Source organism: Mustela nigripes, chromosome 12 (assembly GCF_022355385.1).
Source record: "Mustela nigripes isolate SB6536 chromosome 12, MUSNIG.SB6536, whole genome shotgun sequence".
NCBI classification, from domain to species: domain Eukaryota; kingdom Metazoa; phylum Chordata; class Mammalia; order Carnivora; family Mustelidae; genus Mustela; species Mustela nigripes.
Window position 1 is genome coordinate 145407233 of NC_081568.1, and position 26278 is coordinate 145433510.

Consider the following 26278-nt stretch of genomic DNA (forward strand, 5'->3'; position numbering starts at 1 on the left):
GTGGCCTCCCACTCCCCTATAGCTACAGTTGCCAGATATGAAAGTATCAATTGTCAGGAACTGGCCAGTTCTTGGTGAGAAATGAAAGTGAACCCAGGAGGGCCTCAGATCCCATGCTGGGACAAAAGCCAGTAGAGTTATTTGAAAGCTTTCAACCCAACTCTGTGAGAGACCAGACTTCCATTTCAAAAGATGGCTGTGGATTCATGATGCCCCAGAGATGGAAAGCTGGTGAGACCTGCAGGAAGCCCGGTTAGGAGAAAATTGTCACAGTCTGAGGTTGAGAGCCTGACAGCCCAAACTATAGGGCAGGAGGGAGATTGAGGACAGGAAGTAGGCATGCATCCGATTAGGAATTAGAGCCCTCAGAATGCTGTTGTAGTCAACTTAGCAATGACAAGGTGGAAATAAAAGGCATCTGGGTACAATGTAAATGTTTGAGTAATCTCCCCAAATTCAGGGGATGCATTCTTTCTTTCAATAAATCAAACTTGTGCTAAACCTAAAGACAGTTATGCAGCATAAAAATTACAATATAACTTTCTCTTATTAGTATCCTTGTGTGGTACCCAGGAGCACCTGGGGACCTGCATGGCTATGTACTCTTCCTTCACTACACCCCCAAGCTGATGATGGAATGACAAATGGACATGGCTGGCAGCTACATGGGGGGTAGTGGGAGAAGCAGGAGAGACACAAGCCTAGAGTGACCCAAAGACAAAAAGCACATTAAAAGCTCTCGAGGCAGGACTGGGGAACTGCAGATGGGTGACTGGCATCCCAAAGCAATGTGCACTGATGTTGAGATTGTCACCCTATACCTGGAAAATCTCTAGGTATATCTCCAGGCAGATCTCCAGGGGAGTGCAGAGGCCCAGAGGAATTTAGAGAGCAGGAAAAGAAGATTGGCCTCTGAAGCTTATTAGCAAGAAATTTATCTTTTTTTAAGATTTATTTGACAGAGAACACAAGCAGAGGAAGCAGCAGAGACAGAGGGAGAGGGAGAAGCAGACTCCCCACTGAGCAGGGTACCTGATGCAGGGGCTCATCCCAGGACCCCGGGATCATGATCTGAGCTGAAGGCAGATGCTTAACTGACTGAGCCACCCAGGTGCCCCAATGACCAGCAAGAAATATTTTTAAATTACCATAAATGCTAAGTGGTTTCTAAGTCCTGGGAATCTACAGTCAAAGAGGTTTCATCTTCAACATTTCAAAACTAGAGAGATGTTGTCACAGGTGCTTCTGGGAGGTGAATCATTCAGTTATCCATGCCCATAAAAAGGTGAAGAGGCTGCATGCTTATTCTTTGGGTGGTGATGGGGGTGGCAGTGGGAGTGGCAGGTTGGAATCTCAGGGGGAACAAGAGTGAAGCAGGAACCAAAGGAGAGCAAATCCAAGGGTGTGCACAACTGAGCTGGTGATGGCTTCACCACCATCAGCACTGGCTTCCAGGTCCTCTGTGCCATTCCCAGACAGGCTCTACATACCCCTGTATCCTGGAATCGTCTGCAGGAGCAGAAAGGCAAGCCATTTATCCACCAGCTCTTCCTCTGCTGTCTCTCTTTGGTGGAAGTCCATTCAGCAACCCACACTCGGGGTTTGTCGCCCAGCCCCTCCAGCAGCTCCAGGGAGGGCAGAGCCTCTGAAGTCACTCCTTGTTGTGGGAGCTGCAACAACAGGGGACCCTGAAATGTGTGCATCAGAAGCAACAGCATCCTGGGCTTTCTCGCCCATGCGAAGTTTGTAAATGGACATCTGGGCAGCTCTGGCTGCAAATCTGAGGCCCACAGTGTAGAAGGGGCTTAGCTGACCTGGAGGAGTCAATCAGTAGGACAGCAGACATAGCCATAAAATTTTTACATGGCCATAAATTTTCTGTGATATCCCTATTCCCCATATAGTTTATAAGCTCAAAGATGCGTTTCTGCCCAAGTCTATCTTCCAAAAAGGGCAAATCTTTCATGTAATATCCAGCAATTAATTTCATAGTTATCTTTTAAGGACGACTGATCTTGAGGCTAAGTACATGTGTTATTGGAAAAGATATCTGTTAGAGTATTTTGTGGCAAGAACAGTTCTTTCGCTTGTAAACAATTTCGGTAACAGGAGGTTAACTGTACCTACCAACCTTGTAACAGTTATCTGTCAACCACGACCTCTGTTACTTTGTTGTAATATTCTGTTATTAGAAACCTATCTAAAAAATCTCCCTCCTGGAAAAAGCTCATTTTTGTTTATAAAATAAATGTGTTTCTATTGGTTTTGTTTTCAATAGAACACAAAATCTCATACTTCCACACTTGTAAAAACTATGCACAATATATAGGATTAATGACCTGTGGGAATAAAATTCTATCCCTTAACACATGAACAGAAATGTTGAGAATGACGTGATATGGTGTGAGCGAACAGCATGAGGAGATGCTCTCAAATTAAATTAGAGTAAGTAAAGCAGGAATTAAATTCTATGTGTAATATTCTCAGACTCCTATGTGGGAAGAGTGGATGGACCCACAGACATAGAAGAGAAGGAACAATGAGCTTACAGACGATTTTACTAAAACTTTTAAATATTTTCATTCTTTCCCAAAGTATGCTATCTCCCCTTGTTCTGCCCCATTCTTGTTTAGCAGAGTTCTTATGATTGGATTTTCTTGTTTCCTTAGAAGGAGAAAATGGACTGCTCTGCCGACACGGGCATTTAAGATTATAGAAATGTCCTCACCATGAGCTAGTAAATCAGGACTTAGGTTTGTACATCAGTCTCTCTGGACTCAGTTAATGTGAGTCTACCCCTGAAACTTGGGTGCATTGTCACCTCACTGTCAAAACTGGGTACATGCATTCTCAAAGCTGAAATCTTAGCCAGGAGGCAGTGAGCCCCTTTCCCAGAGCAGTATTGGTTCTTTTAGCCAACCTGACATTCTTTTCCATTTTTCTGTATAGCATCTTAAGTGTTTCCTAGGGAACTCAATCCTTTTCTATTCTCTGATTCCCCCCAAATCTGAACAGGGCCTCTCCATTTAAAGTGAACCCTAGAATTTTTGTTAAAGCACAACTATGCATTAGAGGTAAAACGTAGCTCTGTTAGTGCACATCTCAGAACTAGGGAAGAGTATCGTGCCTGAGAATGAAGCCGTCATGAACAAAAGATGAAACAAGAGTTAGAGATAAAAATAAAAGAAAAAGGGAGAAACTTCTTTATATCCCTGCTTGAATCCTGGATACAGCTGGTACTACACACAGCCTTTGTCTTCTCTAAGCTGACCAATTCTCTTTTCTGAGTCTACTTGAACCAGACTTCTTTCGTTTACTGAAGAAAAGAGTCAAATAAGACAACACTTCTACTCAGTTCACATACGGAGTTTCCCTTCCTTTCAACAGCAACAATTAGGTCCAAAGATCTCTCACTTGTTCAGGGGGACACTTAGAAAATTTAGCCTCCTAGGAAGCAGAGACTACTATCTGGAAATTAAAAGCGTGCCAAACCTCCTTCATTTAAGAATAAGGTGAATGCAGTAATTGTCACTAGAAAATAATACTGCAGGCTTAAGGCTTTTCTCTTCCAAAGACCATGCACATGCTTGCAGCATATGGGAGGGAACTGAGGTAGAACATGTTCTACCAACCTCTCTATCTTGCTCTATTCCATAAGAGAATTTTCATGCTTTATTCCATAAGAGAATTTTCATGCTTACAACTTAGAAATATTTCTCTTTAAAATTTTTTATTTGTTTATTTGAGAGAAAGAGAACAAGAGAGAGCAACAGCTGGGGAAGGGAAAAGAAGTAGCAGGGAACTAAGCAGGGAGCTCAATGCCAGGCTTGATCCCAGGACCATCCACCTCAGCCAAAGGCAGACATTTAACCAGCTGAGCCACCCAGATGCCTCCAATGACTTAGAAATATTTCTGTAAAAATGAGAGGAATCCCATCTCTTGGTACCCCAAAAAGGGAAGGAAAATAGTGGCCAGCTATTACCACAGTCAATCAGTCACATCAATTATGGGAAAACAGAAGGGGAGATTACTTGGCCACAAGAAAAGCAATGACCAGATTAACTTCACAGACTTTAACTGCAGCCAAATTCTTTTTGTCCGCCATTTTGAAGTCAGGCGAGCTTTACTGCTATGTACATGAGGCAATTAAAAGGAAAGGGGAAAAAAATTCTCATCAGAAGATTACTGAGAAACCAGTGAAAACAATTTTTTCCAGAAAAATGATGGCGCTGAACAATAAACCCTTTGATGTGTTAAACAGATTTTTAATTCTCTTAGTCAATGGCTCCTATGGTCATGGATGGTGTTGGATTGCCAAACATAATGGTACCAGTCCTACAAAAGCATTTGACATTAAGGAACCACCCAGCCTCTTGTACTAACTAAACATGGCATTTTGTTTACACTCGAAATCTCTTTCCCTTGTTGCAAAGACCTGACAAGGAAAAGGGGTAACACCTCATCAAGAAGAATGGATGTTCAGCAGTGACCGTCATTAGTGTTCCCTTCTCGTAAGACTGTCTAAAGCATGAACACACACTACCTTCTCTACCAGAACAGACTTAGCTCTGCAAAACAGGAAAATAAGAACCAAATCCTTGGGAGCTGAAGATGAAAACAGAGCTGCTGTGACCATTTTGCAAATGTTCGTGGAGAATGTCACATTTGGTGGGATGATTGGGAGGGAAAAGACCAGGGCAGACTAGTTTTGGTTTGCATGGGCCTGGCTACAGAGCACAGGGCTAACAGCAGAATGGGAATCCCTACTTATACATCATACCTCAGTTTCAGACTATAGTTGGCAAGAACTGTTAAAAGACAGTCCACAGTTTGATGTGATGCGGGGCTGGGAGGTTGGGGTACCAGGTGGTGGGTATTATGGAGGGCACGGGTTGCATGGAGCAGTGGGTGTGGTGAAAAAATAATGAATACTGTTTTTCTGAAAATAAATAAATTAATAATAATAAAAAAAAAAGACAGTCCAGTCTTTGATTTGGTAAAAAAAACAACCAAACCAAAAAACACACAAAACTATTATCCACCTTCTAGATTCCCTCAAACGCTTTCTCCTCTATCTCTCTTGGCAAATGCCTCACCCACACAGAGGTGTCCCTCCACCCTGGGGACTTGGAAAAAACAAGGGGTGGTGTGGCATTGTGCCTGGATCCCTGGGCAGCCCCTGAGGTGGCATTCGTCCCTCCATGGGGTAAGACTTCCTCAATGAGAAATAAGAGCGGGGGGGGGGAACAATGGTCTTCTTTCTTTTTTTTTCCATGAATTACTCCCCCCACGAATGCTTCCTCCTTGCAAGCCTCTTGGAGAAGCCCCACATGGCAAGGAAGCAGGCATGTGAAGTGACACAGGATGCCTTATCCCACCCAGCTTCCTGATCAACAGCAGCTAATGTGTTCTCAGGTGGCGCTCAACAGCATCATGTCATCTTTTCTCTTGCCTTGTTGAGCCCCACACTCCAAGAATGCTCATCCCGGACAAACTGACAGTGCTCTGAACACTTCCTTGGGCCCTGCTTTCCAGAAGACGCAAGACCAAGCATTGTTGAAGCCCAATGTTGACAAGAGTGAAACCTCTTTGCACACGGTCACCAATAATTTTCTGGATATAAGTAACAATTTTCCTTCGAATATTCAGCAATACGAGTTTGATTGGCTTTGCACTTTAACCTGGAGACAGCAAAGAGGCTACTCCTCATTCACATGGGGCCTTCCAAAATGCCCCCTTTCTGTTTTTATTACCAATAAGTACAAGGAATACACTTGTATGGATTGTCCTATAACCCAACCACCCAAAATGAAATGACTTAAGACAAAGCTGAGGGGGGCCTGTCTGCTTGGTTCCTGATCCCGGTGGCACCAGCTGGGGTCGTTCATGCAGCCAAATTCAGCTGTTGGGTGGGCTGGGCTATCAGACCCAAGAAGGTATCACTTGCCTCTCTGTGCACCTCTCTGGCTCCTTCATGAGGTGGCCTGCCCTCCTCAGATGAGTTGGAGTCTCCTCATAGCACTGTGCACTCAGATCTATCCCACAGAGGCTGGCTTCTAAGAGGAAACAAAAGCTACCTCTTCGGGCCTGGACTTTCGGGCCCCAGAATTCACTTTCACTGAATCTTATTGTCCAACGCGAGTTGCAAGAGCAGTGTGACTCAAGAAACAGGAAACAGATCCCAGCTCTTGAAGTGATAATGGAGCAGGCGCAGAAAAAGGGAGGAAGGGGTGCCATTTTTTTTTTTTTAATTTGACAAAGAAAGAGAGAGCACAAGCAGGCAGAGTAGCAGGCAAAGGGAGAGGGAAAAGCAGGCTCCCCGCTGAGTAAGGAGCCTGATACAGGGCTCAATCCCAGGACCATGGGATCATGACCTGAGCTGAAGGCAGTTGCTTAACAAACTAAGCCACCCAGGCGCTCCAGGGCTGCCATCTTTGACAACCAAAGACCAAGGGGATGGCAAGACTTGTCTGCAGAGTAGAATCATCAGGGAAAATTTGAAAACTGTAAGAGTCCAGGCCATACCCTAAACCAATTAATTCACAACTGGGTAGATGGAGAGCACAGACATGTTTCTTTCTTGCTTTTTAAGCTTCCCGGGTGATTCCAAAGTGCAGGCAAGTTTGGGCACCCTGACCTACCATGACCTGTGAGAAAAGGGATTTGGAAAAGCTGAAGGATCCTCCCCCCCCAGCAGTCCTCAGTTGTACACTGTTACATGTCTTTTTATAGTATGCTCAGTGGCTTGTCTCGGGTTTAAAATTTAAGTGAAATGCCATCACGGTAAAGCACAATAAAGCAACAATAAGAAGCCAGCCTAGTGGGGCACCTGGGTGGCTCAGTGGGTTGAGCCTCTGCCTTCGGCTCAGGTCGTGGTCCCGGGGTCCTGGGATCGAGCCCCACATCGGGCTTTCGGCTCTGCAGGGAGCCTGCTTCCTCCTCTCTCTCTGCCTGCCTCTCTGCCTACTTGTGATCTCTGTCAGATAAATAAAGAAAAAATCTTTAAAAAAAGAAGCCAGCCTAGTATGCTTTCTGGGTGACCAAATTCCCGTGTTCCCCGAACTGAGCAGTTCCCTAGAACACAAGACTTTTAGTGCCCAAACCAGGACTGTATATGTCAAACTGGACAGGCGGTCACCATAAGCATTGTCTTACCTGCCTCTGCTCTACTGGTCATGTTCTGGGGTGTGTGGAACCCCAATACCATTGTTACCAATGGACGTTGTCCAAAATTAATGACCTAGGCCAGTGTTGCTTAAAGCCTGTTCCATGGACCAGCAATATCACCATCACCTCGGCACTTGTTAGAAATGGACATTGTGCAAATTTCTGTCACTGAGTCAGAATCTCAGGGAGTAGGGTCCAGGAATTGGGTTTTGAAAGCCTGAATTCAAGAAGCACTGCTCTGGCCTGCCTATGGTAAGACGCTTCCATCTTCCTCAATATCTCCCATCCCACTCAAAGCAAAATCAGATTTCTGGTTTGCAATAAAATGTATAAGGAAGATTCCATCAGGGCTAACCAGCCAGATAGGTCTTGACCGAAAGCAGTCAACCTCTTCAGACACACACATGATAATCATCATTCGGGCCTTAGTCTTTTTTTTCAATCATTCGTGGGAAGGACGGTATAAAACAATTCTTACAAGCACAACAGAAGCTGGGGTGTGGAGTAAAGGGTGTGGTGAGCACAGCTGTCTGCAGTTAGCAAGGCCTTTGTCCTCCCAAACACACCAAACCCATCAACACAACTCAGGTGGTAACATTGTCTCCAATGTAAAAGGAAAAATAAATCTTAAAGTTGGGCAGTAAGATAAAGCTTTATTCATTGACTGGCTGCTTGGTTTTCAATTTGAATTTATAATAAGAATGATGAGGTGCTGCAGTGGCGCAATCGGTTAGCGTACGGTACTTATACTAAGAATGATGGAGGTTCCAGTCATTTCGAAATTATGCTCTTTTGAATTAGTTTGGGCAGACGTATACCTAAGAACCACAGAGAGCTCTCCCAAGTAAATCAATACCCTCCCATTTTAACCACCTTAAAGCAAAAATAAATGTTTTTAAAACTCACCTGTTGATATCCAGCTGACATGAAGACTTGAATGCAAAACACTTTGTCCGTCCTATTACTGCATGACTTAAAGTAAAGCAAAGGTATTTCTTAAAATAATCACACAGTAACTAGACTTTAGACTAATCAGACGACTCGCCCTGCATACAGAACAAAATTTTCAGCAGAATTGCTGTACCAGTCAATTAACACATAACTTGATCTCCAATTCCGTGAAGCAAATGGAATTTAAAAAGCCCTTTTCAGAACTCATCTTTGATACAGGATGGCTTTTATATTTTTTATTTTTATTTTTTTTTATTTTATTTTTCCCACACCTCATATGCAGATTAAAAGGTAATGACCAGTTAACTGGTTTTACCCTGCAGAAGAGAATAGCCTCGAACTATGGTGGTCAAGATAGGGGAGAGAGGTCGCCCCTTCCAGATTTCTGACCTGTGTCAGTGAAAATCCTTGTCCTGCTGCGCTGCAGCTCCAGCAGATGTCTGAGCTGCCCCACCCCCACAACAGTGGGCAGCAAAAACACCTAGGATATTATCTTCCACCAAGATAAAACATACAGGAGTAGATGGGAAAAACACCTGTTCTCCACAACTCCCTTCCCCATGTTGTGATCATGTGACAGGTACGTCTGGGAGCGTCACTTTCCTTAACTAAGTACTTTAAAAAGACAGATTCCTTATCTAAATAACCATAAGCTGATATACTCACTATGCAAGACTTCCGGGTATTTCATAAGCGAGCCACGGTCCGTTAAAACCTCCCTGATAAAGTGTAAGTAAGGCATTCCATTTATAGGGAGGCGTAAGTGACTTGTACATCCTTTCTCCGGCCAAGAGAACAGTCTGGCAATACTACTAAGAAAGGAAAGGATCCTTCTCCAGCTGCCCAAGCCTAGCTAATCAAGCCAGCTATCGTTGATCACTCCCCTCGAGGGAACTGTCATGACTGTCACATAGGCTGTGGCTCCAGTACCAAGATGGTAGCCCAGATATTAGAAGAGTTGCACAAAGCCCCTCGCATGGGAGGAGTTGTCAGCTTCAGTCTCCAGAGAGCAAAGGTCCCAACAAGGAAACTGGGGTCCCAACAGGGAAACAGGAAATCCAAGGGGGTACGCTCCGAATCCAAACTAAACCCCAGGCCCCCAAGGTGGTGAGCTAGAGCCCTGAGTAAGAACAATGGAAGGACGATGGAAAAGGCTGGAAGACCAGTCTTGTCAGAGTCCTGCATGACGCACTCTGCCTTACTTAAAAGCCACTGTTCAGTGGAGTTCTAGGTCTCGTTCATATAATGAATATAGTAAGCTCTACCCATTCCATAAAGCTGGTCTCCAAATCACATGAAATAATTCCAAGTGAACATGATTTGTGCATTGTAAATATACAGATGCAAGGGACACTCGCTAATACTGAGTTCACACCATTCTTCCCCAGCACTGGGAGCATGGTTGGGCGGGTGCGTCTGGCGGATGGTGGCCTGCAGCAAAAGTGATCCCGTGATCACTTTTTTCTAGTTGTCTCTTTATCTGCCTCCCTAACTAGACTGCGATTTCCTTGAAAGAGGGGACAGTGCATTAGTCATCACTGCGTCCCCATTTACGTGGGAAGACATTCAGTCACTGTTTATGGAATGCTGGATTAATAAATTCTGAATCCTCACCATTACACAGACTCCTGGCTGGCCGTGATTTATGTGCAGTGGGAAACCATGTGGTGTAATGTGCCAACGGAAGCCGCAGGTGCCCAGGTGTCCAGGCACAGCTCCCCATCTTCTAAGCATGGCTACTCCCTCACTTCTGGCATGTTGGCTCTTCTGGACAAGGAGCCTTAAATTCTCAAAATGAGAAGCACTCCTTAAGGTCAGTCAACAGAAGAGGCATTGATAATGAAATGCCCTGGAAAATCAGAATAGTTCAACTTTGGACCCCATATTCCATGCCAGGAGCTGCGCTAAGAACCTCCACCTCTGGGGCATCTGGGTGGCTCAGTGGGTTAAGCCTCTGCCTTCAGCTCAGGTCATGATCTCCGGGTCCTGGGATCGAGCCTTGCATCAGGTTCTCTGCTCAGTGGGGAGCCTGCTTCCCCTTCTCTCTCTAATTGTCTCTCTGCCTACCTGTGATCTCTCTTGCTCTGTCAAATAAATAAATAAAATCTTAAAAAAAAAAAAAAAAAAGAAAGAACATTCACCTCCTTAGAGCTCACTAAGAACTCACAGCCCCAGGGGCCCCTGGGTAGCTCCATCACTTGAGCATCTGACTCTTGGTTTTGGCTTGGGACACGGTCTCGGGATCATGAGATCCCGACCCACGTCAGGCTCCACACCAAGCACAGAGCCTGCTCACGATTCTCTCCCTTCCCGTCCCCCTCTGCCCCTCACCCCTCCCCCACTTGCTCACATGCTCTCTCTCTTTCACTCTCTCTCTCTCTCTATATATATATCTCTCTCTCAAGAAAAAATAAATAACCTAACTCACAATAAGCCTCAGTGTCCTACCCACGCTACATGTGGTAGAGTCAGAACTGGACTCTGGCCCTGTTCCTTCTCCAAAGCCTACAGTCGTAAGCAGTACTAGACTTGGCTGTCTAAGCAGAGAAGTCCTTATGCCTTCAGCTTTGCTGAGAATGGGATGATCTCATCTTGATCAGCCAGGAAGGAAAGAGTTTCTCCTCCTCCTCTGTCTCTTCCTTCTGCAATCTGCATGCATACCATGAGCCACACACTCATGGGGAGGCCATGAGTAGGGATGGGCCAGGGAGTAGAGATGAGGGGAGGCCATTTCAGAAGAGAGGACAGGCCAGCAAAGAGATGTGAACTGTGAAGACATGGTGGCCAGGGAACTTAATGTCAACGGGGGATGGAACATGGTGACCTGGGAGGCCCTTGGCAGGCCCAGAGGCGGCACGGTGGGGCCAGCACCTTAAGCCTGGTCCCAGGAGGGTCCTAGGAAGGCAATTCCTGCAGGGGACACCTGACAGGGACACATAATGCGGGGTGCCACGAAGCACAACAGAGCCCAAGGGCCCGTGGGACTGGAGCAGTCAGTACATTGCGGCCAGGCCCAGGCTAGTTCCCTGGTGACAATCAAATATACCTGCAATTCACTAGCCTTCATCTTGTGGCTCCACTGCACCGACGACTTTGGACTCTCCTTCAGCCCCTGGGTCCTACCTCCTCTTCCTTATGTCGCTCTATCTCTCTGCTCATAGGCCTGCTGCAGGCTGGTCTGAGTTCCAGTGTGTAGCTCGTGCCCCATCTCCCAGCGCCCTTCTCTGACCCAAGGGGCTCTCCTGGCTGCTGTGTGTCTTCACTCCCTTCTCCTCACCATTTCTGGCTACTCTGATAGCTCCGAGTACCCACAGGTGACACTGGCCCCAAGACCCTGGGGCCACACCCTCCTAATGGACCAGCACCACCATCAGACCTGCTTCACCTCAAGAGGGAATGGAAACCGCCTTTAGAGATGGGCAGGGTCCAGCCCCACCCATCCACCCCCAGGACACTTCCCCTCTCTTGCTCCACACTTACACTGTTTCTATTCTCTACCATCTGAGCAACCCATTTGTATCAATAACCTATTTTACATTACACTCTGCCTCGGATAAGAAAGACAAAAATATCTCCACCCTGAAGAGTTTCACAATCTGACAATGACAATCAAGAGGAAGCACTTGAACTCTACCATTGTGTGGGCTTGGAGCGTTTATGTCTGTCACCCCAAATTCTCCCTCAAGCTTCAGACCCACACCCAGTTCCCCACCCGACATTTCTACTTGGCCCTGTTAGAGCATTCCAAAATTATATCTAAAATATGAGATCTTACCTGCGCTTCCTCTTCTCTGTAAGCACCATCAATATCCTCACTGACAAATAAAAATCAAGGGGACAATCTAGGACTCCTGTCCTTCTCTTTTGAACCCTTCCATCTAATCCATCAACAATCCCACCCATTCAACCTCCAAAATAGGCCCTGACTACACTCACCTCGCTTCAAGTTCATGCTCACCCCCCTGGCCCACAGGGCCCTTGGCACACATTTGAAAGGGTGCCCTTCCTCCAGGCCTTCAGCACCCAGCCCCACGGTGTTCCTTGGCAAGTGCATCTCGGGCTGGACAGCAACCTGCACTTGACCCCAGGACTGGCATCCCATGCAGTACACAACCAGCAGAAATACAGTGACACTCCTGCCACCATCCTCTCTCTACTATTGAGGTGGCCTCCCAAGTGAGGGCCAGGAGTCTGTTCTCCACACAGCATCCGAGGCAACTTTTTTTTTTTTTTTTTTTTGGTAGCCCAAAGGGGACCTGAACTCATGACCCAGAGATCAAGACCTGAGCTGAGAAAGAGTCAGATGCTTAACCACCTGAACCACTCAGGTGCCCCCAAGTGGCCTTTTAAAATCTCAAACTCAGGGCGCCTGGGTGGCTCAGTGGGTTAAAGCCTCTGCCTTAGGCTCAGGTCATGATCCCAGGGTCTTGGGATCAAGCCCCACACCGGGCTCTCTGCTCGGCAGGGAGCCTGCTTCCCCTCCCCACCCCCCTGCCTGCCTCTCTGCCTACTTGTGATCTCTTTCAAATAAATAAATAAAATCTTTTAAAAAATTAAAAAAAACCTCAATCATTTCTTTTCAACTTTCATTTCATTTTAACTTCCCTTGGCCACTCCCCAGGACATCACTTTGTTCTCTTTCCTTTGTGATATCTACCACCTGAAATTATTAAACACTTCATTCTCTACCTTGACCTCTAAGGCCCTGCCTGGCCTGCTGGTCCATCCTGACTCTGGCCACTCTTCTTGTCCTTCCAAACATCAAGCTTCCTACCCTCCAATTGAGATGTCCATGTGTGTTCTTTCTTACCTAGCACTTAGAAGTACATAGAAGAGGATTAGTCTTAATATTTGGTTGTGCATCTATGGTCATTATTAGCCCACGCATTCCTTGTCATGTTTCATTATTTACTACTTAGTTTCAATAATGTAATACGCATACATAACCCTAAGCCAAAACACAGCTGGGACCCTCCACTGACTCAGGTCTAACTAACCATATGGTCTCCCGGCTTCTCCCCATTAGATGGAGGCATAAGCCCAGATCCCATGCTCATCACCCTCTTGCTTTCCTATTTATATCATGTGATTGCCTCTACAGATACACTTTATCTCTAAACAACATGGGATTGAACTGCATAGGTCCACTTACATGTGGTTTTTTTTTTTTTTTTTCAATAAATATGGTAGAAAATTTTTTGGAGATTTGCAACAATTTGAAAAAACTCACAGATGAACCATGAAGCCTAGGAACACTGAAAAAAGTTAAGAAAGAGGTATTATCATAAAAATACAGTATATAATACATATAACACATAAGATATGTGTTAATCAATTCTTTATGTTATCAGTAAGGTTTCCAGCCAACATATTCCTAAATAGAGTTTTTTAAATTTCCGTAGTGTTTAATGTCATAAAAGATTATCATACTATATGTAATCTTTTAGACTTAATTTTCACTTAGTAATATATTGCTAAAGTCCAATCCTATCATTATGTCCTTTGCTTTATTCATTGTTGACTGCTGTGTAATATTCCTGTGTATGACAATACCAATTAGTCCACTCTTTAGTATGTACACTGGTTTTCATTATTGGGCTACATTGAGTTATCCTTTTATACCCATTTGTTTGGTCCCAAATTAAAAAGTTTGACATTATTAAATGATCAAATAGGATGTGGCTTCCATGGACCTTTCCATCATCACTAGTGGTAATATGAATTGGAACCAAGTCTCGGGAAAACAGTTTAACTTTATATCCTAATTTGAATATTCATTTACTTGTCATCGAACAGTCAAACTTGCTTCCAGGCTTATACCTACAAGAGAGTCTTGCGCACGTTCAACAGGGAACACGAGCAAGATATCTAGATGTGGCCTTGACTGGCATTTCCCTGATCACTAATGTTTGTCACTTCCTATGTTCCCGAGCTATTTATTTCTTCCCCTTAGTGCTTTGGGGTCTCAACCTCCGAAGGCCACCCGAAGAGAACTTTCCTTGGCCACTCTCGAGGACATCACTCTGTTCTCTTTCCTTTGTGATATCTAAGATATCAGGTGATATCTACCACCTGAAATTATCTACAACCTGAAATTATGTACTTTGTTAATGGATACATTGCCCGTCTCCCTCAGCACTAAAATATAAGCTCCTAGTATCTTGCTGGCTTTGCTCACTCCTCTATCTCCAGGGCCTAGAACAGAGGAGATGGATCAGTACATGAAAACCGACACATGCAAGAGACTTGGAGGGCTGTTCTATGGTCAGACGCTCTGAGTTGCAGTCTCGGCTCCCCCACTACCAGTGTGTGACCATGAACTCATTACCAAAATCATCTGCTCCTGAGTTGTGCCCTGGACAAAAGAGGTCATAGTCATCCTTACTCCACGAGGTCTTTACGGGGTTTAAATGAGCTAATAGTTGCAACGGTCCCAGAAAACACCACAGACACAGCAAGTGCTCCATAAATGTTGATTACAATCATTCATGTGTGAATGCTGAGATCACTACTCCATGACTGCCAAGCACAAGGCACCAAACCAGCAGGCCCTCCTGAGTTTCCTCTTCCTCCCACAGCTTCTATACCCACCCTGGTCTTGCAGTTGCCCCCTTCCCTCCTGCAGCCTGGAAGAAAGCGGAGAGTACTTGGGAGAAAAGTTGGGAGGGGGCTGTTTCTTTTCTCCCAAAAATGGCCTGGTCATCCCACACATGAAGAAGCTGGAGAAGAGCACAGAGTAAGGGCTCGACAATGTTTTATGAATAAATGATTCATAAGCCATCAATCCATACACCCTAGAACCCCAGCACTGCAATACACACAAAATCACAACAGCCTCCCACTCTACCGCTATTGTGGTGCATATTTTCTTAGAGGAGAAAGCCAAGTCAGCAAGGGGGATCGCAAAGAAATAAAAGTAGGCTGGATTAGGGAAAGGGGGAGCCGACAAGTAAAGCAAGGGGAAAACGGCAGACGGTGGAAGAGATGGAGATTTCTGGTCACACTGAGGCCCTGGCCTCTAGTGCAGAACATTAAAATGCTGAAAATAAAAACCTAAGGGAGTCTCTCCACCACCCACCCAAGCAGACTAATTATTCTTTTTAAGGCATGAGTGGGGGCGGCAGGGGGGTGGGGGAGAGGTACAGCAGAAGCAGGCCTGGAAAGCCCAAGGCAAACTTCATTTCCCCATCCTGCCTGCCAGAGGATGGTCCCCATTAAATGTGTGCCCCCTCCCCACCCCCAACAATGCACCTTAGTCAAGAGCTTACCTCGGTCGGCCACCAGGAGCCCTGCTCCATTTGGAGCCTTCCTTGCCTCAAAGTGGTAAACGCGGCCTTGGTGAAATGCGCCAGGAGGCAAAGCCCAGGTGAGATTCCACGGAGAATTCCCGCAGGTTCCCTGGGAGAAACTGTTTCCATTTGAGAAGGATCGGGAGTCCTGGCCGGGGACCAGCTGCCTCTCCCGCTGTCAGATTCCGTGACCGCTAGCGGCCCGGGAGGGCGCCGCGCCCCTCCCTCCTCCCGGAGTCCGGCGCGCCGAGCACCCGCCGGGGAGTCGCGGGGCGCCGGGGCCCGGCGGGGGGCACGGCGGGGGCGGCTGCTCGGGCTCCACGTTCCAAGGACCCCGCTCCTCGCAGGTGCCTCTTCCGCCCCAAGCGTGCCCAACACCGAACCTGCTCGCAGGCTGCCCTGCCGGGACTGGGGACTCCCTCCTTGTCGAGTCCTTGGCTGGCAGGGACGAGCCCCGAGCGGCGGGGACCCGGAGTGCTCGGCAGGGTACTGCCGACCTTGAGACTATGGATGGGTGTGCGTGCGCCCCAAATAAACCACACGCACGCACACACACACACAGTTTCCACTTGACCGTTCCCTCCCGGGGAAAGTAACTGTCCTTAAGCAGCCCCAGCAGCGCGGGGGAGGGAGCCCTGCGCGGAAATCTTCGAGCCAACATGATCCCAGAGACCAAATTTGGGGATGGCTTTAATGTTAAGGTTTGGATTTAAGCCGCTCCAAGAAAGGAAGGGGGGAGGGGGACTACACGGAGCAAAGACCCGTCTACGTGTGTGTTTGTGTGTGTGTGTGTGTGTGTGTGTGTGTGTGTGTGAGATGCGCGCGCGCGCGTGTTTCAAGGCCAAATTTCGGGTGTTACCCGGAGCTTCCGAGGAAACAAGAGGGAGGGAGGGAAAGCACAGAGTGTGGTTCCCCCCGGGCACGGTTAGAAAAGCGGCTTCGGGTCTCCCCCATCTACCCACCCCGGCCGGCGTGCTCGCCCAGTCGCGCGGCCCGGTGGCGCAAGGAGCGGCGAGGCGCCGTGGGGGTTAACGCCGCCCGCAGCGCCGGCTTCCCCCGGCCGAGCACTAGCCGCGGCGGGCGGAGGGGAGAGGAGGGGAGAGCAGGGAATCTCCCGCCTGCTCCCCCTCCGCCCGGCGCTTCCCGCCCCGCGCTATTTATAGCTCTGCTCCCAGCTGCTGCAGGGAACTCACCAGCCGCGCGGAGCCTTCCGAGCCGGGAGAGCCATCCAGAGGCAGGGGATCTTCATGAATTCTCTCAATGGCAGAAATGTCTCTAGCCCTCCGGATTTTGACGTCTACTGTTCAGTCCGTCTTTCAGATTACCCATTGCCACGTTTAAAAAGGGGTGGGGGGGTTGGGGGAAGAAGCGAGAGGATTTGGAGACAGGTGAATTGCAAACAGTCATGCTGGGGGCCTTTTGTTATCAGATGCCTGGAAATGGAGACAAAATTCACTTTGGGTTTAGTGGCTTCGGGCTCGTTTCATATTTTCTGCAACACTCAGCCCGGTGGGGTTTTTGTCTGCCAGGCACATCGCCAAAAAAAGAGGTGTGAAGAGCCATTTCAAGAGCAATGAGAAATCATATCCTCTTCCCTCCAGCTGCCTTCTTACCGGGGGTCACAGGGCTGACTGTCAGCACCTACACGCGCTTGGGGGTGTCAAATCCCACAGCAAACCCTCCTCACACACACACACACACACCAAAGGAAACAGGCTACTTATGGTGCTGCGTGTAAGTCCCTGGTCCCAGTGGAGCCTGGTAAGGAGAGTAAACATCTGTTGTTCCCAGTGGTACCTTCAGCATAAAACTGAGCATACTGCACCAATCTAGAAAGTCCTAAAGCTAATAACTTGCTCCCAAGCCCTTTCTTTCATGTACTCCTTCCTAAACTAGTTATTGAGCCTCTGTGCTGTGCCAAATCTCGAGAACCCCTGGGAGCTTTGGAGGAACGCCAAACAGGATCCATCTAGAACTTAGGGTTCAAAGCCTCTGTCTGATAGAGGTATAAGGAAACCTGAAGACCACCCAAGGACAATCCTGCCCATCAGCAGTAAGGGTACTAAGCTCCCCCAACTCTACCCCACCCTCTCTGTCCTTCACCTTCCAGATTCCAGGTTTTCCTATTAGAACTGATCCCCATCCAGTGAGAAGTTATTATTCATTTAACTGTACAGAGTGAGAATGATCCAAGAAAGGGGCTTCTACTAATTGAACTCTCCAGTTACCTGTGGGCTACGCAGAAACCCCTTTCGGTTTAGGTCCTTGTCCTTGAACTGCTTTTTCCCTGTATTCACTTTCCTGCCCTAGTAGTCAAGACTGGTCCTGGACACGCTGTTTCTTGGACAAGTGAGGGAGAGGTGCCTCAGGCAAATGCAAGAGAAAAGGGAGAGCTCTGTGTCCTGAGTTCAACCAGGCTGTTTATATGATCCTTCTGAATTTATCTGACCCATTTGTGCTTCAGTTTCTTATTCGTAAAATGTGAAAAATAGCAACAGCCACTTCCTCACATGGCTTTAAGAGGATAAATGAGATAATCTACATAACTTCCTTAGGACCAGTACCTGGCCTGGGATAAAGCATGATAACATGACATATTATTATTATTATTATTATTATTATTATTGCCCAGATACAAGCTGGAGTTGATTTGGTTCAATTTTTACAAGAAGACATTTAAATAAAATCTATCCTGGTTCTGTAAATCCATGACCTAAATGGGTTTCCTTTTCGTCATACTAAAGCAGATACCCCAAACATCCCATATACTTGGGAGGCCCCCGGCTACTGACCCTGCTTTTCCTTCTTCCAGGGGAAAAAAAAGTTCCGTCGAAAGGTCTTTCAAAAGTCTAGCTACAGATCTATGTCATACTCTGACAGGGTAAAGGATTGCCCGCATATAGTGGTTCACTGCTCTCCTGAGGATAGTACTTTGATCTATGAAAAGTTCTTTAAACATAAAAACACTCCATGAAGTTTTCCAAGGGAGTCTGCAGGGGAAGTATTTCGATTTCACTGGAAAAGCTAAGCTCACTAGAGGTTCGTTTAGGGTTTTCTTTCCCCTCCTTAAAATCCAGCTCTAGAGGGTAGGAACTAGGTCCTGCAAAGTGTAGTCCTCGACATAGATGAACAGTCATCCAACCCAGTATCCATCTCCCTTTCTTTAAAAGAGAATCCTTGGGTGGCTCAGTCATTAAGCATCTGCCTTTGGTTCAGGTCGTGCTCCTGGGGTCCTGGGATCGATGTCATGGTCTCAGGCCTCTGGGATCAAGCCCCAGTGTCAGGCTACCTGCTTGGCAGGAAGCCTGCTTCTCCCTCTCCCACTTCCCCTGCCTTGTGTTCCCTCTCTCACTGAATCTCCATCAAATAAATAAATAAAAATAAAATAAAGTAAGAGAATCCTTGATTCTTAGACATGCCGTCAGATGTGGCTGGCAGATTCTGGCCAATGAGCTATAAAATAATGTGTCATATGAAAGCTTTCCAGAATCCGCTTCTCTCTACAGCTCTGGGCTAGGATGGGGCACAGGAAAAGTGCGTAAGTTTTGGAGGGTTGAAGGGAAGCAGCACTCATGTTTATACTCAGAAAGTCAATGTCAAGTCAGGTGACGTGGGAGCTCATGCACCTGGTCATGCGTCTGCTGGCTCACCATGTCAGCCGGACAAAGCATCTAGGTCTGTAAGAGTTCCTGCTGGATCCTGCTGCTTCTCCAGCTCCAGAACAAGGTACATGGTAGCTCCATGAGAAAAGGTGCCAGATTTTCCTATAGGTCACCAGTATCATCAGTGTGGAGGTTGGGAAGTAGCTAGAGATTAGTGTGGGCTCTCTCCTTTATCCTCGTGGGTTCCAGGGTGTCCTTTTTCTCTCTCACATTAGGCGTGTGTTGGTCAGGGTTCCACCAGGGAGACCAAACTCACAGGAGACATATATTAAGGAGATAAATATTTATTAAGGAGAACTATCACAGGAGGTAACTTACACGGACAGCTAGCAAGGCAAGTCCAAAATCTGTAAGGCAGGCCATCAGGAAGGGCAGGGCAGGCTGGACCTCTCAGGCACCAGGTGAAACTGCAGCCCAAAGGTGGAATTTCTTCATCTGGGAAGTCTTGAGTTCTACCTTTAACCTGATTAAACCAGGCCCACCAGATGATCAAGGATAATCTGCCTTGCTGAAACTGATTATACACTTCAGTCACATACACAAAACGCCTTCTGGCAACAGATTCCATGACTGGGGATGACAGCCTTACCAAGTTGACACAGAAAACCGACCATGAAAATGTCCATTGTTCCCTCAAAAGAGCTCATCCTGCTATCTTCAGGGCCGGATGCATACACAGAGAACACATCCCGCATATAGGCGGGATGACAGCCTTACCAAGTTGACACAGAAAACCGACCATGAAAATGTCCATTGTTCCCTCAAAAGAGCCCATCCTGCTATCTTCAGGGCCAGATGCATACACAGAGAACACAAACAGTTTAACTCATGCCCACCCAGTTTCAACCCCATATCTTTCAGGGAATGAGTGTGTTAGGATGGCCATTGCTTTGGTTAGTGCTCTGGTTACAGAATTGCATCAGTTTTGAGTCATCAGGAGGAAGCAACCAATTTTAATGTCTAACCCTATGCTCTTAAGGTAGAAAGGGGAGTACACTAATACCCAGATTTCCTCTAATTTTGAGTGCACAGAGGATCCTACTTCTCCACAACCTTGTCAACATGGAGTTTTCTAACTCTCTCATCCTGAAGCCACATAGGGGGTCTCCCCGTGGGGAGTGGGACAACATCACAACAAAATCTTAAAATACACAGTACTGTCTTAAGTAGTTGCTCTGTGGGTAATGGGGAAACTGATCACAGAAGTTATAAAGACAGTGGTAAAATATTTGGTAACACTGTTACCTGCAAAAACTTGGGGGAAGATTATGGATCAATGAATAAGCACCAGTGGAAAATTGGTGACAAGTCTGATGATGAGTTATGTGAACAGACTTCTCTAAATGGGCAAAAAATGTGAAGATACCTGTATCCCATGGGAATGTTCAATGAAGCATGACCTCAGTAGAGGAGGATTTTAACAACTAACTGGATAGGATGACTTGTTCTGTGGATACTAGTTAGCTTCTCTTTCCATCCACTCCATCGTCCTCTGGTAGCCTCCAGAACAAAGAGACCTTGATGGCAGGGATAGTCATGCATGGATTCAGCAGCACAGATTTCCATTCACCAAGACTGATCAGGTTGTGGCCACTGCTCGGTGCCTGTCTGCCAGCAACCAAAGCAAGACTGAGTCCCCAATATGGCGCCACTGCCCAGAATGAATAGCCAGCCATCTAGTGGCAGGTTGATTACATTGGACCACTTCCATCATGGACAAGGCAACATGTTCATTCATACTGGAAACACACTCTGGATATGGATTTGTCTTCCCTGAACGCAGTGTTTCTGCCAAAATTCCCATCCTGGGACTGACATCCTTATCCACTGTGATGGTATTCCACAGGGCACTGCTTCAGGTCAAGGAACTTACTTCATAGCAAATGAAGTGAGGCAATGGGCCCATGCTCGTAGAATTCATGGTATAACCATGTTCCCACCCTGCCTCGCCCCTCTCTTGAGAGAATGGTCTTTTGAAGACCTAGGTAGACTAGCAGCTAAGTGGCATAGAACTTGACCGAGTTGTGTTCTATGTTTTCTGGAAAGCAGAAATGAAAGATGATGAATTTGGGTATTCAAGCAGAGGGAACTTCTTAGGCAAAGTATTGAAGGTGAATCCTAGTTCCTTAGGAGAAACTGCTTATAGTAAAATGAGAGAGGAGAGAGAGAAATTAATTTCTGAGCAAGAAGGTGCCAGAACTTGAAGATTTAGAAAATGCTCAGCCTGTCCATATTGAAGAAAGAAAGAGAGAGAGAGAAATAAGCAAACAATCAGGAAGGAAGGAGGGAGGGAGAAAGGAACGGAGGAGGGGAGGGGAGAGAAGGAAGGAAGGAAGGGAGAGAGAGAAAGAGAGAGAAAGCATGTCCTAGAAAGAATACCAAGGATATGACTGGAAAATTATTTGATAATGAGATCACAGTTTTGACTCATTGGTTTAAGCAGCCATCCCTGCAGGAGTGAGGTATAGAGACAATATTGTGTCAGCAGGGACCCTACCCATATGGAGTAAAGGGGGTAGAGGTGGGACGAAATGAAGGAAGGCTGTGGGAATTCTGAGATTCTACAGGATGGGACAATAGGCTATTGGCTATAGGGCTGCCAACATGCATTATATGAGTAGTCAAGAAAAGGAAAGAATGGCCCCAAGGGTGATTTAGAAATTCAGAGGGCTGTCACTGCCCTCACAGACCTGGGGGACAGGACCATCTCCTTCTTGTTTTTGGAAGGTAAGCCTGTCTCCTCGTTTTCATGGGGCCAGGGGCAAGGCCATGACACAGAGCCTCAGAGGACGTGCCCCAGTGGTCCTGGAGAGCAGAGATGATGAAGCCAAGGAGGCTTATTCTTGAGCCTTCAGATCTGACGGGGGGAAGAAAACAGACCTAATGGAATTCCCCTTGCTAGATTTAAGACTTGCTTGGGACCCATCACCCCTTTTGTCCTGTCATTTTTCTCCCCTTGGGAATGGGAATGTCGGTCCCATGTCTGTCCCACCATGATGATTTGGAAGCACCTAGCTTGACTGGTTTCACAGATTCACAGCTGGAAAGGTACTTTGCTGCGGGATGAATTGTGCCTCCAATCTTACCCATTCCTGATTTATAGGATATTAAGAGGAGACTGTGAGGCTGATGCTAAAATGACTTACGAATTTGGGGACTGCTGGGAAGAAGTGAACGTTTTGCATTTGAAAAGGACACGAGGGCACCTGGGTGGCTCAGTCAAGGCACAGGTCATGATCCAAGGGTCCTGGGATAGAGCCCCACGTCTGGGATCCCTGCTCAGCAAGGAGTCTGCTTCTCTCTCTGCCCCTACCCTGCTTGCACGCGTGTGCACACACACACACACACACACATACTCTCTCTCTCTCAAAAATAAATAACGTTTTTTTAGGTTTACAAAGGAAGAAAGAAAAGGACATGAATTTGGGGACCAGAGAGCAGAATCACATGGACCTAATGCATGCCTTCAAAATTCCTATGTCCAAGCCCAGATACCTAGTGTGACTATATTTGGGAAGATACCTTCATGGAGGTAATTAAGGCTAAATAAGGCTATAAGGTTGAGGCCCTGATGCATTATAACTGATGTCCTTATGAGAAGAGAGAAAGAAAGAGAGAGACAGACACCAAAGGCCAACATGCAGAGAAAAGACCAGGTGGGGGTCATAGCCACAGCAAACCCAGGAGAGGGGGCTCAGGAGAAACCAATCCTGCCAGTGCCTTGATCCTGGACATCTGGCCTCTGGAACTTCGAGGGAACACATTTCTGTAGTTTAAGCTGCCCAGTGGGTGGTATTCTTTGATGCAGCACTGGAAGATGGACACAGGCTGTACATGACAAGGTGTTAAAAAAAAAAAAAATTGAGCTCATGAAAGAATTGGCTGTCTTCCAAGTAAAAGTGGGTCAGAATAGAAAGAACACAAAATATTCAGGATTTTGCAAAGTTAAAAGACAAATTTTGTGTGACTTTGAAGGATAAAAGCCTAAGCTTGAAGAATGCCTGTTAAGTGGGGGCACTTGGATGGCTTAGGCAGTTAAGTGTCTAACTCTTGGTTTTGGCTCAGGTCTCTTGGTCATGATGTCATGGTCCTGGGATTGAGCCCCCAGTCGAGTCCCCCAGCAGACTCTGTGCTCTCCAGATTCTCTCTCCAGATTCATCTCCAGATTCTCTTTCTCTCTCTCTCTCTCTCCCTCCTACTCAATCTCTCTCAAATAAATAAATAAAATCTTAAAAAAAAAAAAAAAAAGAATGCCTCGAAGAGATGAATGACCATATTTCTAAAAATCAACTTTATTTACAAACAATCAAATTCACATGTTGTAAGGGTACCGTTTGGTGAGTTTTGGCAACTACATGTAGCCAGTCAAGATATACAACATTTTCACATCCCTTTCCCAACCTCTCTCTACCCTGGCCCCCATCAGCAACTGATCTGCTTTCCATCACTACAGATTAAATGTGGTTTGCTTAGAATTTCATGTCATAAACTCATACAGTATATACGCCTTTGTGTCTGACTTCTTTCACCCAACATAATATTTTTAAAATTCATTCATGTTGTTATGTGTGTCAGAAAGTCATTATGGAGACACCAGGGTGGCTCAGTGGGTTCAGCATCTGCCTTCGGGTCCGGTCATGATCCCTGGGTCCTGGGATCAAGTCCCACATTAGGTTCCAGCTTCTCCCTCTGCCTGCCATTCCCGCTACTTATGCTCAATCTCTCTCTCTCTCTCTCTCTCTGACAAAATCTTAAAAAAAAAAAAAAAAAAGAAAAAGAAAAGAAAGTCATTATGTATTTTGCTAAGTCATATACCATTGTGGGGACTACAACAATTTTTTTCATCCATTCATATACTGATGAAAATTTGGATCAAATGAACTTTTTTCCTATGAAAATTAAAGCTGCTTTGAACAATCACAAACAATCCTCTGTGTAGACATGTGTTGTTAACTTCCCTTGGGTAATTTATCTAGATCAGAACTGCTGGGTCCTAGGACGTGTACATGTTTATCTTGATAAGAGAATGCCGAAGAGTTTTCTAATATGCTTGTCCCATTTTACCTTCTCAGCAGCCTTATATGACATTTCCAATCACTTCACCTACTCATCAACGTTTGGGGTGCTCCGTTTTTTCATTGTAGCCATTCAAATTTATATACATTTATAAATACATTTATATTTATATTACATGAATGACGCATTTCAAGTTAAATTTCAAATTAAATTTGAATTTAATTTGCATTTTCTCTGATGTTTAATGATGTTGAGTGTTCTTGCATGTGCTTACTGACCATTCATATATGCCTTTTTGTGAACTGTCTGCTCAAATCTTTGGTTCATATTATATTGGGCTATTTGTCTTCTTGTTCTGAGCTTGTATATCCTAAATACTTAGGATATACATAAAGAACTACTATATGTATTTTATGTATGTATGGGATATTTTCTTTCAATCTGTGGTTCCTATTTCCAGCCTCCAAATGATGTCTTTCATATAGTTCCTGGTTTAATAATGATAAAGTACTTTCAGTGTTAATACAAATACAAACAAACAAAAACAGAACCACTTTGCTTCTCCCAGAGTCATAAAAGTTTGTACCTATATATTTTTCTAGGAGATTTACAACTTTAGCATTCGTCATTACATGAATGACGCATTTCAAGTTAAATTTTGTGTATGGCATGAGGAAAATGTCAAAATTCTTTTCCTTCTTTTAAAAACGTCAGCACAGTTTTGCTAGTTCAGTCGTTAGAGCACACAACTCTTAATCTTCGGATCATGTTTAAACTCTTACATTGGGCATAGTTTCTACTTTAAAAAAATAAAAATAGGGGTGCCTGGGTGGCTCGGTCATTAAGTGTCTGCCTCCAGCTCAGGTCATGGTCCCTGGGTCCTGGGATTGCACCCCTCATCAGGCTCCCTGCTCAATGGGAAACCTGCTTCTCCCTCTCCACTCCCCCTGCTTGTGTTCCCTCTCTGTCTGTCTCTCTCTGTCAAACAAATAAATAAAACCTTCAAAAAATTAAATTAAAATAAATAAAAATAAAAATAAACAAAAGACTGCATTTTCTTTACCGACTTTTAATGACTCCTGGGTCTATTCCTCTTGTCCGATTTTTCTTCTACTTACGAGGCTTATCTTCCTGATGTTTTGTATCTAGTAATTTCTTTTGTATCCTGGATATTGTGAAGTTTATACTGTTGAGATTCTTGATTTTGTTATCTTCCTTTAATAAGTTTGAGCTTTGCGCTGATGGACAATTCAACCCACTGTTGAGTAAGATCCTGTCAAGTTCTGTTTGTAAGCTTTGTTAGAGTCTATAGTGACCCCATCACCAAGGCATGGCCTTTCTTGGTCTCTACTGAGTGGTTAGTGAGGACTCTTCACTGTGGCCCTGGGTGGGTTCTAGAATTGTTCAGCTTTTAGCTCTCCAGTTGCTCTCTTGCTCGAACTTCCAGAATTTCATCCCATGCACAGCAGATGGTTATTCAGCTAAAAAACCCAGGGAACCCATAGACAGATTCTTGGAGCTTTCTTCTGTAGCATTTTCCTCCCTGGATCTCTTCTCCACAATTTCTAGCCACCTGGACACCCTGAAGTCTTAGCTCTGCTTTCTTAACTCATTGAGACAACTACAGTTCTTCTTGGCACCCCCTTCCTGCTTCCCGGTTCCAGATATGACTCCAGGTAGAAAGTGAGGCCATGGTAGAGCTCAGTTTCCTTTTGTCAGTGATCAAAGTCCTGGGCTGCTTCATCCAATATCTGAAAACAGTTGTTACCCAGTTTTCTAGTTGTGTAAAGCCAGAGGTGAAATCTGGCCTGGGTTCTTCATCACGGCCAGAAGTAGTCCTGATTTGCAACTTTTCAACTAGAGAAAAAGACTCAAGGTTAAGAGTGTAATATGTGGCTCTTGTACCAAGACCAACAGACCTGGGGTGCCTTCCATAAGTCAAACAGCAAAGAGAGAGATGTGCTTGACCACGCTGGAGTTTGGGGAACCTTGCCCTAGAAAGAATGAAAGATGTGGCTCCCGGCTGATAGAGATTGCTAGAATCAAATAGATAATATCCCTATTAGAGTTTGAGAGAGTTGTACTAATAAAAGAACCAGAAGCCCATAACTATTTCAGACCTAAAATGACTCTGGGTCACCCAGATGCCCACACACAGAAAATGATCTCATTGAGGTAACAGCACACTCCAC

The 26278-nt window shown here is 45.7% G+C and overlaps 1 protein-coding gene across 3 annotated transcripts in view; it reads right to left on the reverse strand.

Annotated features, from left to right (window-relative positions):
• KCNN2 (potassium calcium-activated channel subfamily N member 2) overlaps positions 1 to 15654 on the reverse strand; it is a 460896-nt gene extending 445242 nt beyond the window's left edge. For 2 of the 3 annotated variants that reach the window (XM_059416113.1, XM_059416111.1), the window contains exon 1: positions 15388 to 15654. The gene's annotated coding sequence lies outside the window, so the exon portion shown is untranslated. The remainder of the gene's footprint in view (positions 1 to 15387) is intronic. The other variant, XM_059416114.1, reaches the window with a different exon arrangement.
• Positions 15655 to 26278: the final 10624 nt, after the last annotated feature.